Source organism: Oryctolagus cuniculus, chromosome 16, assembly GCF_964237555.1.
Source record: "Oryctolagus cuniculus chromosome 16, mOryCun1.1, whole genome shotgun sequence".
Lineage (NCBI taxonomy): Eukaryota > Metazoa > Chordata > Mammalia > Lagomorpha > Leporidae > Oryctolagus > Oryctolagus cuniculus.
This window is the reverse complement of record NC_091447.1, coordinates 42425397-42440200: the sequence shown is the minus strand read 5'-3', so window position 1 is coordinate 42440200 and position 14804 is coordinate 42425397. Positions and strand designations below refer to the sequence as shown.

Genomic DNA, 14804 nt, shown 5'->3' with positions numbered 1-14804 from the left:
ATAACAGCGTTTAAAAATTGCATGCATTTATGTTCCTATATACAAGGATGTTAAGAATTTCAATTTTTTTCATGTTTTCAGGGACTTTCCTCTCCACTGATACCATATAAAAAGAATTATAGAAACCTCCAAGGCTCCTGGAGAGTGGGTGAGGGTCCTGGGTGCCAGCATTTTCATTGAGCTTCACCACTGCAGGTGTGATGGCAGAATTTGGAACTTTTCCCTCTCTTGGGCCCTTGTATTCAGGTTTACCTCTGAGACACCAACTGGCTGTTCTTTTCAAAGCAGAGGAGCAGACTCAGGCCTGCACAGTATCTCCTGGCTCTGAAGCCATCCTACCGGGCATCTTGCCTTCGTACCCCTACCTGGAGTCCTGCAGAAGAGAGAGATGTATAAGTAAGCAGCCCTCAGCAGCCCATTTCAGTTATGAGACACAATCTTGAGGCTTCCCCTTGGGAAAGGGAGGCTACATAAAGAAAATAGTGTTTGATGACCTTCTTGGCATGGGGGAAGAATAGATGTGATTTCATTTAAGTTCCTTCAGCAGTGGGTAGAAAACACAAAAACTTTCTGAGTAACTTTCCGCTCCCATTCATCATCACCTTTATTTTTTATTTATTTATTTATTTTATTTTTTGACAGGCAGAGTGGACAGTGAGAGAGAGAGACAGAGAGAAAGGTCTTCCTTTGCCGTTGGTTCACCCTCCAATGGCCGCCACGGCCGGCACGCTGCGGCCGGCGCACCGCGCTGATCCGATGGCAGGAGCCAGGAGCTTCTGGTCTCCCATGGGGTGCAGGGCCCAAGTACCTGGGCCATCCTCCACTGTACTCCCTGGCCACAGCAGAGAGCTGGCCTGGAAGAAGGGCAACCGGGACAGAATCCGGCACCCCGACCGGGGCTAGAACCCGGTGTGCCAGCACCGCAAGGCAGAGGATTAGCCTAGTGAGCCGCGGTGCTGGCTCATCATCACTTTTGATATCATCGAGGCCTGTCTGAAACGCTAGCTGAATCTCCAAACCCTTTGTCGACAGAATCTTTCTGTTGACAGAAATTCTCTAAAATATGCCAGTCCAGCAAATGCACACCACTGGTCAATGGATTAACCAGCTTTTCATTTGCAACATGAACAAGATTTAGCTCAAAATGGATCCTAGACCAGAACCTAAAATCTAAACTATCAAGGATGAAATACCTAAGGCAGGCTAATTGAAGATAAGGAGGTTTGTTTAGCTGCCAAGGTTTGGAGTCCCGGGGCATGGCGTGGCACTGGCTTGGTTCTGATGAGGACTCGTGGCTGCATCACATCAGGGCAGATGGCAGTGGTAGCAGTGTGTGGAAACAAGAGAAGACACCTTGACCCGGGCAAGATCAGGGGCTTACAGCAGCTCTCTCACTAAGACCACCAAAGGTTCTGTGAGAAATAGCACCTCCCACTAGGACCCAATCCCAAAGACCCACACCGTCTGCCAGCACTGCCACCTGGAGCCATGCCTCCCATACTTGAACCCATGGGATCCATCCAAGCCAAAACATCCCACCTTTGGTCCTCATGGTCGATGTCCATCCCAATGCAAAATGCCTTCGTTCTATACCTCATCATCTCCAAATCAGAATTCATCTAGTGTTGCTCAAAAGTCTAAGCCCAGAGAATCCCTGTGGGAAAAAAAGACAAAATTACATATTTCCATCCACTAGTTCACTTCCCAAATGCCCACAACAGCCAGGGCCAGGCCAGGCCTAAGCCAGTAGCCAGGGACTCCATTTGGGTCTCCCGTGTAGTTGGTAGGGACCATCAGCTGCTGTCTCCCAGGGAGCTGGATGAGAAGCAGAGGCATTCCAATAGGGGATGCAGGTGACCCAGTGGCAACTTAACCCATTGTACCACACTGACCACCTCTACTTATTTTCAATGTCAGGCACAATATAAGGAGAATCCATAGTTTCAAATAATGCCAATAAATATTATTTTCCCAATATTGCTTGAGATATTACCAGATTGTACAAAACAATGTTGATAACATGGAAATTGTGAGTGGAACACTAGTTTTTGGTTAAGGAAAGAAAAACCTTTAAGTGTTGGAATCAATCTTCATCAATAAATTAAAATGTAATCAGGCCGGCGCCGAGGCTCAATAGGCTAATCCTCCGCCTTGTGGTGCCAGCACACCAGGTTCTAGTCTCGGTCAGGGTGCTGGATTCTGTCCCGGTTGCCCCTCTTCCAGTCCAGCTCTCTGCTGTGGCCCGGGAGTGCAGTGGAGGATGGCCCAAATGCTTGGGCCCTGCACCCCATGGGAGACCAGGATAAGTACCTGGCTCCTGCCTTTGGATCAGCGCGATGTGCCAGCTGTGGCGGCCATTGGAGGGTGAACCAACGGCAAAGGAAGACCTTTCTCTCTCTCTCTCTCTCACTGTCCACTCTGCCTGTCAAAAAAAAAATAAATGTAATCATACAAGTATTTGAAAATGTCATAGTTAATTTTACCTGTCGACTGGGCCTCGGGGAGCCCAGTACATTTGGTCAAACACTTTTCTGGATGTTTCTATGAGGTATTTTTGGAGGAGATTCACATTTGAATCTGTAGACCTAATGTGAGTGGGTCTTACCTAAGGGACTGAAGACCTGAATAGGGCAAAGGGCGGACCTTCTCCCAAAAAAGACAGAATTCCTCCTGCCTACTGCTTTTCCTGTTCATAGACTCGAACTGAAACATTGACTCCTTGTGGGTCATGAGCCTGCTGCCCTCAGATTGGCATGGTACCATCAGCTTCCTGGAGTGTCCTGCTTACCCACTTGCCCTGCAGTATTTGGGACTGCAGAATTAGCTCCATGATTACATAAGTAATTCCAGTCCTCTCTCTCTCTCTCTCTCTCTCTCCCTCTCTCCCTCTCTCTCTCTCTTTCACACACACACACACACACACACACACACACCCTTCTTCTTGGTTTTGTTCCTGTGGACAATCCTAGTACAATAAGTTTCCTTCATTTGAATACGTCCTCTTGGATCTTTCAGAGAAATCTGCTGTCTCAGGAAGAGATCAGTGACTTCAGAAGTCCTTGCCTTGACTAGAACTTCTCTTCCCAGATTGGCTCCGGGAAAGGGTTTCATTGAGAATTAAACCAAAAACTGCTGATGAGCAGACCTAAAAACAGCACATTTTTCCAGTGCCGAAGGGAGCAATGTGTGTGTCTGTTTAAACTGACCATGCCATTCATTTCTGCTCTTGGCTATGAGCAGCTGTTTGTATAATCAGTTCATAGGCAAAAAATACAGTCTTAAATGCAAAGTGCTTGAACTGATGCATCAACCAGGTCTAACTGGGCTTCGCCAGATGTGGGACACATTCTAAACAGGTTTGCAAGTGTGCGTGTGGTGGTGGTGGGGGATACTCTGCGCTGTTTTCCACCTTCTGTGGCAGTCTCATGGAGATTTGTGGTTAGTGGACCTTGAGTGGTTTGGAAGTAAAGGGGCTTAAGAGGCAAAGAGGAAAGAAAGAACCCACTCAGCTCCCGAAGGTAGACCCTTCATCGAGCCATCACGTGAGCATGAGGAACTTTCAAAGCTGAATGTTGGTGTATCAGGTCCTTTGCCAGAGAGATGCTATTAAGGAAATGCTGTGTCTCTCAGGGGGTAAAATCCAAAGTGTTCAGAAAAGTGCATAGAGAGAAGATCCATTGGGTTAAGGGCCAGGGTGGCTATTTCCGAGTCAGTCTTGGCCCGTCTGGCTCCAACTTCACTTGGTGTTCTGTTTACCTCCTCTAGGTGAGACATCTGTGAGTCAAAGACTAAGTGGGCGTGCCTGTTTCCCCTGTGTAATTTGACCATCCTTCACACAACAGCATTCTTCAGAATGATTATATGTAAGCAGAAGGAGTTCCAGAAAATCACAAAATGTTCAGGAAAACATGAAATATTAAGGAAGATACTATGTTTCAGGCTTCAAAGTATCCCACCCTGGATCATGATAAACTGTGCCAAGGAGACCCCACACTACCGCTCCATGGTTGCGTCCTCCAAGTCTGTATCGCAGGCTGATTGTGATGCCGACCTCACTTCTTGGACCCTCTGGGATAATCTCTGCTCATTATTCATTAGAAAGCTATTTAAAATGTAAAGCGATGTGGGGTTTGATTTTCATTCACTTATGATTTTTAGACTAAAACACTGAAAATATGAACATACATACTTTGCAGACCACTGCTCCTTTTTGGCTCTTCAGTGTTATTGAGCCTGTCCTGTGCACCTCTCTGGCCTCAGCTAACGCCCTGGCTTTGCCTAGCCTGGTCTACAAACACTGCTGTTTCTGTTCCCCTAATCTATCAACCTGTTCTCTCTACAGGGCCTCTGGACTTGTTCTCACAGATCTTCTCAGGGCTGGTTCTTCTGCATCACTCAGCTCAGTGCAATCTCATTCCCTCAGAGATGCCTGGTGTAATGGTTAATATTATGTGTCAACTTGCCTTGGCCACTGGGTGCCCAGACATTTGGTCAAACATTATTCTGGGTGTTTCCATGAGGGCTCCTTTAGATGACATTAATTATATTTATAGACAGAGTAAAACAGATTGCCCTCGGTATTTTTTTGGAATTTAGGAATAATTTATTTTAATTATTTCATTATAAAGATAATAAAGCCAGATGTACAAAGACAAATACTACATATTCTCTCTAATATATGGAAGTTGTTAATAATAATATATAATAATCTAATCTATTAGTGTATAATATATAATATAGTAATGATTATATATATGTATATATGTAGTATGTATGTTTTATCTGAATTTAAAAGTGATTATTAGAGTCCAGGAAGAGGAAAGGGGATGGGTAGAGGTTGGATAGTGTATACCCAACACTGTAGGGTAAACATAACAGGTTCTGGTATTTTGGAGCATCGTGTAGTGATTATAGCTCCCAGTGATGCAAGATGGTCTATTTCTGTGTATGGCACTAGAAGAGAGGAGCTAGTGAACTCCCAACACAAGGCATAGGAAAGGAAATGGAAAGCCTGGTGCCTGTTATATGTTGAAATGTTGCATTATGTCTTCCCAGACTAGAAGTATTACATGCTAATTAGAATTCTTTTAAAAAATGTCTTAAAGATGATAATAAATATGCTTGTGATGAAGCTGTTGCTATTTGCCATAAACATTAACTCATGACTCGGCCATGTTAATGTACTTTACATTTTGTCCAACCTGTAGGCTGTTCAGCTGTGCTGGTTTATCCAGAATTGAGGAGTTACAAAGACTTGGGATTCCAACATCAAAATCAGGAAAATCAGTAGCAAGACATGATCACCCACTAGCAGGTTGTATAACTTATCAACTTCTGCCTAACAATTACTACAAAATGTAATAGCTTAAAAGAGTGAGTATTTATTGATCTCTCACAATTTCTAAGGGTTAGGACTTCAGGAACAACTCACCTAGGTGGTTCTGGCTCCAGGTTTCTCACGATATTACCATCACACGTCCAGGACTGCACTATGAGGTCTTGACCGGGGCTGAAGGATTCACTTTGGTGATGGCTCGCTCATATGCCTAGGGGTCCTCAGTTTCTCACTATACAGGCCTCTTTTTGTGATTTGACACTAGCTTTTCCCAAAGCAAGTGATCAGGGAGACAGCCAGAAGCCACATATTTTTCTTTATCTAGTGATACGTGCATCGTACTCTTATTAGTCAAATACTCCGTGGACTACCCTGCCAATTCTGATACTACGAGGCTACAGTGAGCCAACAAGTAATGTTAAAGCCGCAAAAGAGTAAGGAAAGTTTCTGTTTAGGAGGGATGAGGTGTTGTAGGTGGGAGATTGGTTAGATATAGGGGAAACTGATCAAATAGATAAACTTTAGGGAGACAGGGTTCTCAATGTTGTTAAAGGGAGTTACAAACTTGTACATGAAGAAAATGAAATAGAACCTTGTGGCTTCAGATTGAAATTTGTAGACATAATTGTGAACTCATAATGTTCAAAATCCATAGATAAAATGTGTGAATTAATGTGCCTACAAATGCAACTTTTATCAGTTCGTTAGATCTGATGAATACAGTTGGCATAAATAATATCACTAACCCAAACACCACTAATCCTGTTGTCCATGAAAAGGAAGCAGGCTCCATGAACAGTGACCGCTTTCAGGGCTGCTTCAGACAGATTGGCCTCCTTCATGTGGCGAGTCTCGTCTGATCAACTGAAGGCCTGGAAAGAACCTGTGGTGGATCCTCCCATGAGTAAGAGAGAATCTTCTTATATGATGGCCTTGGAACTGGGACATTGTCTCTTCCAGGGAGACCTTCTGGCCTTTGGAATGGAACTGGGATGTCAACTCTGCAGATTTTAGATGTGTCAGTCTATATGATGACATGAGTCAATTCCTCATAATATAAATTAATTATAGGGGCGGCGCTGTGGTGTAGCAGGTAAAGCCGCCCCCTGTAGTGCCAGCATCCCATATAGGCGCCAGTTCTAGTCCCAGCTGCTCCACTTCTGGTCCAGCTCTCTGCTATGGCCTGGGAAAGCAGTAGAAAATGGCCCAAGTCCTTGGACCCCTGCACCCACGTGGGAGACCCATGGGGGCTCCTGGCTCCTGGCTTCGGATCGGCTCAGCTCCGGCCATTGCAGCCAATTGAGGAGTGAACCAGTAGATGGAAGACCTCACCCCCTGCCTCTGCCTCTCCTTTTCTGTGTAACTCTGACTTTCAAGTAAACAAATAAATCTTAAAAAAAGATACAAATTAATTATAGATGTATATATAGAAGTGTACACACACAGGAGGGTATTTCAAAAAGTTTGTGGAAAATGGAATTGGAGGTAAGTTTGTTTTGGTATCAAAGAAAATTTAAATCTATGCATGGTTTTTTTTAATAATATTCATTTTCCATGAACTTTTTAAAAATTTTATTTTATTTGTTTGAAAGGCAGAATTAGAGAGAGAGAGAGAGAGAGAGAGAGAGAGAGAGAAGGAGAGAGAATCTTCCATTGCTAGTTCACACCCCTAGTGGCTGCAATGGCTGGGGCTGGGTCAGGCCGAAACCAGGAGCCAGGAGCTTCATCTAGGTCTCCCACGTGAGTACAGAGGCCCAAGGATTTGGTTCATCTTCTAGTGCTTTCCAAGGTACATTAGCAGCAAAATAGATTGGACAGAGTAGCCAAAAATCAAACCAGCACTGTTTTGGGATGCTGGCATTGCAGGTGGCAGCTTAACCTGTTATACCACAACACTGGTCCCTCCATAAACATTTCAAAGTCCCTTCATGTACTTGCGTGTGAATGAGTGTGTGTATACATGTAAACATACACACACACACACCTTTTATTCATTCTATTTGTTTTTCTGGAGCATCTTGACCAGTACAACTGGCAACTCCATGTGAAGTATCAGTCCCCCTACAGCCACCCAGTTTTCCTCTTTTATGTCAACCTGCCCATATTTCATGATCTTAGTCAAAACCAAGATTTTTGAAGATTTTACTGTTTCAATAGTAACAATAGTACAGTGGTACTGCATTTACTTAGATGACTTTTAGCATTGGGAAGAGTCATGGTTTGGCAGGATGAATTTGTCTCATCTTCCTAGCAGCTAAAGGAAAAATAGGACATGTTACAGAGGTAAAGCTTGAATTTGCTTACAAAACTTTTCCTTTTATAAGACATACTTTTATTGGAAAATAACTCTTTGTGCAAGCAGGGCATTGTGGAAAGGCCCTAGAGAAATTTGTAAGAATTTCTTTACTGGAATATAGTCGCTATGGTGATATGTATCTATCTGACTATATATACTTCTTGCCTGTCTATCCATTCATCCATATTTATTCATCCATCTATATTATCAATCGTCTATATATGTATCATCAACTACCTGTCTACTATTTATCTCTGATATTTGCTTTTGGAGATATGGAAGGTGTATTTATAGGAGCCATAATAGATCGATCATTGTACTGTGCTGTGATTCAAATCAAGACATTCTGAACCTTTACCCTTCAGTGTGTCCTGTCTTTCTTCTCTCTTAGGAATTGTATCTCTCTTCTCCTGGGAACCATTCTTTTGACCACTTCCCCTGTGAAGAGCTCTCCTGGTTTTATCAAAGGTGTTTCCTCCTTGGCTACAGAGATTGGCCCAGGGATTGTGTTGAACCATTTTAAATGCCTTTTTTAAATGCCAGGTCAGAGAGTGCAAATTCAGAACCCTTCCTTGGGGGACCATGAGAAAAGAAATATTAAGTTGTAGGCCACCATGTTTCCAGCATGGAGGAGTCCAGTCTGAGACAGTGAGGCTGGGACACAAACAGTAGTGCAGACATGAAAAGACTGTCCTAGAAATGTTGGGGTTCCTGAAGTGCAGCTTTTCTCTTGCTATTTTAGTGGTTTGGATTTTGTGAACCAAAAATCTCCTTTTATTGTCCATGCTGCAGCTGGAGTTGTTGCATGTGGTCAGAGGTCCTGCCAACTTCTGATAGACAGATGTAGGTTTTGCTTGCCCAGCATCCTTCCCCCATTTTTCTAGCTATACAGTTTTGATTCTTCTTTTGGGAATAAGCCCTCTTCATTCTTGGTCCTTATAGATTGGGTCATACAGGTCCTTCTCTCACTCACACCCCCTTCTGGTGGTAAGCATGGAAACCTGATGTTTCATGTGCATCAATGAGACTTAGTATCTGGCTGTATTTGGAACCACAGGGAAACGGAATCTGGGACTATTGAGGTCATTAAAATAGAGAGAGAACCCACCTGAAAACAAAACTCATAGGGGAGGAGAAAGGTAGATGAATCAGGTGACACCTTGAGCTTCCAGATCTTCCTGCACATAAGCCAGTTCAACCCTGGCTGAGTCTCAGCTATATGAGCTGATGCATTCCTTTTTCTCCCCCTTCTAAAACTGATTTGACTTGTCTTTCTGTCATTTGCACCTAAAATCCCTAGTTAGTAGTGATGTCTGATGGGAGACTTACATTAATTGTGTGCTAGATTAATGGGGCGGGAAGCTCCAAAGCATCTTTCTCTTGTACATAAATTTAGGTTAAGTCTCAAATCAAGACAAATCACCCAAAGGCAGAAAATCAGATTTACATACATTGTAGTCTGTCAACATGAAATATTTTTGATTGATGTTTTCCCAGAAACTCTTTCAAACTTCCCTAGAAAGAGTGCCAAAAATAAGCTACTTGAAATCAGATTGTGCTATTTGCACTATCCATATAAAAAATAAACCAATTATCAGACACAAGTTTTGGATCAAAAACATAAAAGCTAAATTACTTTCCACTCACGTCTTTCCTAGGAGGGTGATTGGTGTTAATCTATTTTTATTATATGTGATCTACCATTTGGTAATGGACATAGAATATTCTGAAATTTTTAGGTGAAGAATGAGTCAATACTTCAGTTAAGTGAAATGAATTGGTGTCATTCTTTGCCAGGGTCTGACTGTGATTCATTAGGTTTTGGAAAACTCTCCTTGCCAGATATATTCAAGCAAATGTTTGTTTGATGTATTCTCTGCTTGTGAAAATTTTTTTTGTTTTCTTTCAGTGTTGATAAATGCTATGTTTGGTATCCCCAAAGGTATAATCTTCAGGGGAGCAATTACATCACAACTTCTTGTTCTTGATAATTTTTGTTAAAGAGCATTCTTTTTTATTTATTTGAAAGAGAGTTACAGAAAGAGGTAGAGACAGAGAGAGAGGTCTTCCATCAGCTGGTTCACTCCACAGATGGCCGCAATGCCGATCTGAAGCCAGGAGTCAGGAGTTTCTTCCAGGTCTCCCACATGGGTGCAGGGGTCCAAGGACTTGGGCCATCTTCTACTGCTTTCCTAGGCCACAGCAGAGAGCTGGATCAGAAGTGGAGGAGCCAGGACTGGAACCGGCGCCCATATAGGATGCTGGCGCTTCAGGCCAGGGCTTTAACTCACTGCGCCACAGCACTGGCCCCTGAAAAATTATTTTTATTACTTGACATTTCCTAAAGACTTTAAGATTACATGTACTTCCATAATTCAAATGGTTAAGACTAGAATAAATAATCTGATACTCTTGGGAGTATTTCCCCCATGACAAAGAAGTGAAAGACTATGTGATTTACAAAACAATTTCTGTTTTGATGCTGTCTCTGAGCAAAAGGTTAATTATAAAGCCTTTCATCCTGTTTTTAAGAAGCAATATGGCCAGCGCTGTGGCTCACTAGGCTAATCCTCCGACTGCGGTGCTGGCACACTGGGTTCTAGTCCTGGTTGGGGCGCCGGATTCTGTCACGGTTGCTCCTTTTCCAGCCCAGCTCTCTGCTGTGACCCGGGAGTGCAGTGGAGGATGGCCCAAGTCCTTGGGCCCTGCACCCACATGGGAGATCAGGAGAAGCACCTGGCTTCTGGCTTTGGATCAGCACGGTGCACCCACCACAGCGTACGGGCTGCAGTGGCCATTGGAGGGTGAACCAGCGGCAAAGGAAGACCTTTCTCTCTGTCTCTCTCTCACTGTCCACTCTGCCTGTCCAAAAATTAAAAAAAAAAAAAAGAAGCAATATGTAGGAATGCATTATGTAAATTGTTTTACTCGGGCACTCTCTAATAGAGTATCTTGAAAGATTTTGCTTTTTAAAAAGTACTATTGGGGGCATTTGGGGAGTGAATCAGTGGATGGAAGTTCTCTCAGATAAATAAAAAGAAATAAATGAACTTTAAAAATACTGAAATATACAAATAAGGTGATACTCTCTAAAAACTGAAGCTAAGACATCTGGCAAAATACTTCAAAAAATTTTGAACTGGAAGGATAAATAAATCCACATGCAAAGATGCAACTCTAGTTATAAACAGACAAAATTATATTCAAATCTTAAACGGGAGATAAATTTATTTTTAAAAAAATTGCTAGAAAACATGACCTGAGCATCCCACCATCCTCTTGGGAGGCAGTATGGACCCACTCCCTACTTGGTGAGTGATGTTTTCAGTCCTGGCCATCTCATTATCTGGTAGATGAGAGGAGTTCAGAGATCAGTGGCAGACATGAAAAGGTCTTAAACATCTCATCCACAGGGAAAGACACAGTGAAAGGCCTACAGCCTGTGAAACCACGGGTAACACAGAGTCCCCCTCCCCATGCTCAGCAGCAAGCTTCCTGTGGCTGCTTAACATACTAACCACCCAGCAACAGTCATTCACCTGCCTGTTTCATAGTAACTTGCAACCTTCACCCGCCTGTTTCATAGTAACTTGCAACCTCATAACCGTTGTTTTTCCTGGGTGGGGGGTGGGGAATCTGAATTGCCCTTTCAAGGTTCCTGAGAAGCCTGGACTGAACTGGCTGCAGCCAACATTGCAACTGGAGCCTGCACAGCAGATCAACTCAGACCAGAGAGGTACCTTTTGGTTCATTATCATATTAAGTGATGCCCCATGCCTGACATAAGCCATATAGAAACACATGCCCTGTCAAGGTACATGCTCCAAGGGCTTTCCTCACCCCTTTCTTTTATCATGTTCTGTCACTTTGTTTTGCTTAGCTAATCCCATAAATTCTCAAACCCGGTTCTGAGTGGGAAGATGGATTTGGGCATCTGTATGACATGCTCTTTTTCTCCTACAGGCCTGTAATTATATTAGCAATAGTACTAATAAATGTTCCCCTTCTCAGAAGGTGATTCAGCAGTTTTATAATAGTACTAGTGTGCATGGGAGTAGGAGCACCTGCTCTCTGATAACACCTGCTTGGAATGACTGGAAAGCTGGGTAGACACAGGAGGATGGCTGGGCCTTGGGAACAAGGAGCACACTGGAGGTAACAAAGTATAATAGAGTCAGACTGGGAGCTCTGGGAGGTTGTAGAGTGGACAAAGTTGAGCATTTCCAACTGCAGGAAGAAGCCAGCAAGCACATGTTAAGGACTCATTGACTTCCTGATACTTGGTACTGAGTGAGCAGTTTCAAGGTGTACCTGGGACTGGAATCTCTAAGAGTATGTTTGTGACTCTCCATGAGAAAAACTCAGAGATTTCCTTATCCTACCACCCAGTTACTGCTCATAAAATGGAAACTCTCCTTTACCTCCATGAACAACCCAACAGGATGCTTCTATTTTCCGAGAGGCTGTGTGGAGGAAGGGGCAGCTGTAAATTTCCCACCCAGATGGGCATCTTGTTCTAGTTTGCACAAGGGTCTTGCATGTGTTGGCAACATCCCAGGAAATCGGGACCAGGTAAGCCATGTTCCAAAATGTATGCTGTTCTTCACATATTTTTGTGCAATTATTTTAAACAAAAGCAAAAGTGAACAAAGCCAGCATGACATTGTAGTGTTCATTTATTTCCTATTTTATTTAATTTATTACATTTATGAATGTATTTGGGATGATTCCATCCTATACGCAATTTTTCAAGGGCCTGAACTTTTAAAATATATAAAAAGCAGTTATGATTCCCAACTACAGAGAAAATCATTCTAGTAATAAAAAATTGATTATTTTGGAGAAAAAAAAGCTCTTTTTTTTATAATATTGCTTAATGAGACAAATCAGCTCTGAGTGGCTTTAAAATTTCTTATAAGGGGAGGTGTTTGGTGCAACAATTAAGATATTACTTGGAATGCCTGTATCCCACATCAGAGAGCCTGGGTTCAAGTCTCAGCTCTTCTCCCAATTCCAGCTTGCTGCTAATCATACCTTGGGAGGCAGCAGGCAATGGCACAAATGTTTGAGTTCCTGCCATGAACACGGGAAACCAGGCTCCCATTTCTTCATTTCTTTTTTTTAAGTGATTATAATTGGTTTTATTTTTGGGTTCTGTATTCTGTCCCATTGATCTATGTAGCAATACCACCCAGTATGGATTATTATAGCTACATATTAAGTCTTGAAATCAAGTAGATTAGTTCCTACTACTTCATTCTTCTTTTCAAATTTTTCTTAGCTATGTTAGCTCCTTTGTCTTTCCATATACATCTTAGAATAATGTTGTCTATATTTACAAAATATCTAGCTGAGAGTCTTATTTGAATTGTATTAAACTTGTATTTTAATTTGAGTATGATTAAGACTTTTTACAAAATTGAATCTTTGAGTCATAGACACAGTATGTCACTCTTTTTATTTAAAGCTTCTTTGATTTCTTTCAGAAACATGTTGGAGGTTTCATCCTTTAAGTCCTGTGCATATTTGGCATCTATAAATTCATTTCATTTGAGTGATTATAATTGATATTATATTTCTTATTTTGTTCATGTTTTCTTTGGTAGTATGAAGAGATGCAATTTTTGAACGTTTATCTTGTATCCTGGTACCTCACTAAACTCATTATTCTAGAAGTATTTTTGTATATTCCTTGTGTAGGAAAATATTTGCGCACTTTAATCTGAAAGCAGAAACATCTTTATTGCTGCAGAAATCTGACGTGGACTGTGGCTTCAGATCAGTAGGATGTGCTGGATCATATTTTGAAAACTTTCACTGTATTATAAAATGTATGTATGTTATATACAAGAGTTAAGTTTGTAAAGGAAGCCTAAACAAGAGTATCATATAAGGAAGAGTTTTCTGTCTCTGTGTCCACCATGATCTTTGGAAACAAAGAGGTAGAATGTTTCTGTTATTGTGAGAATGCTTATTCCCACTGGCTTATTACAAGTTATTTTTAATAACTTAGGAAACCACATATCCTCACTTACAGTTATGGGCTGTTAGAGAAGTGTGATCTGTAGGCTATTCTTCTTTGGTTATCCTGAGAAACTATGATTTTGTTAATGAACTACTCAACTGTGTGATTCCAGGCATCTTGATTCATGGTCATCACCTGTCAGCTGTTATCTCCCTCAGAGGGGAACAGAGCCTTGGGGAGAATGGGTTTAATATATTTTCAGTCAAACATTTGTCATAAGGACTGGGTTTTGGTAAGACTACAAATTTCATTAAGAAAAAGATTAAAATGCCAATCTTTAAATTGCCCGATAAACTTGCATCACTTTTGTTCATGCTTTCAGTTTTATTTGAAGTGCATTATAAATATACCCAAGATTTTCTCCACTTACGTTCCTTCTCCAAACCTCTCCATCTCCGCAGATCTCTTCTGGTTAATGGCTTAAGCATCCTTCTGGTCTTCTGGCTGGAAATATGTTTATTTTTATGTGTTTATTTATTTGAAAGGTAGGAGGAGAGAGAGAGAGGGAGGCTGTCATTCACTGGGTCATCCTACCAAATACTTTCAACAGCCCAGTGCTTGCCAGCCCTGGTCAGGAGCCAGAAACCCAATCTGGGTATTAATGTGGGTGGCAGGGACTCAACTACTTGGGTCTTCAACCTCTGCTGGTGCGCTTTAGCAGGAAGCTTGAATCAGGAGCGGAGCCAGGACTCAAGCCCAGGTCACTCAGGGATGTAGCCATCCTAAGTGGTGTCTTAAGTGCCTGCCCCTTAGCTGGAAACCTCTAGGCCATTTTCAATTCTCAACTTCCTTCCTTTTCCATACCCTGTGAAATAAAATTTCTGCTTGGTTCTATTCACAACATCCTACTCATACTTGCTACTTCCTTTCGTTAACACTGTCTTTGACTAATTTCTGGTTCTTCTTTTTTTTAAGATTTTATTTATTTATTTGCGAGGTAGAGTTACAGACAGTGAGAGGATTAACTTACTGCGCCACGGCGCCGGCCCCTAATTTCCAGTTCTTAATACCTCTTGCTTGGCCTAGTACAGTTTGAATGGATGTTCCTGATTTCTCCCACTTTGCCTCCATTATGCTACTGCCCTCTAGGGCTGTGGAGACCTTTTCTTTGCATCACATTTGAGTTCCTTTCACTGACTCTTCAGTAC

General features: G+C 42.2%; 1 long non-coding RNA gene across 1 annotated transcript; it reads left to right on the top strand.

The window, feature by feature from the left end:
• Positions 1-266: 266 nt before the first annotated feature.
• LOC138845901 (uncharacterized) lies at positions 267-5338 on the top strand. Its single transcript, XR_011383213.1, has 3 exons — positions 267-396; positions 3766-3863; positions 5208-5338. It is a non-coding gene; the product is annotated as an uncharacterized lncRNA (long non-coding RNA).
• The last annotated feature ends 9466 nt before the right edge of the window (positions 5339-14804 follow it).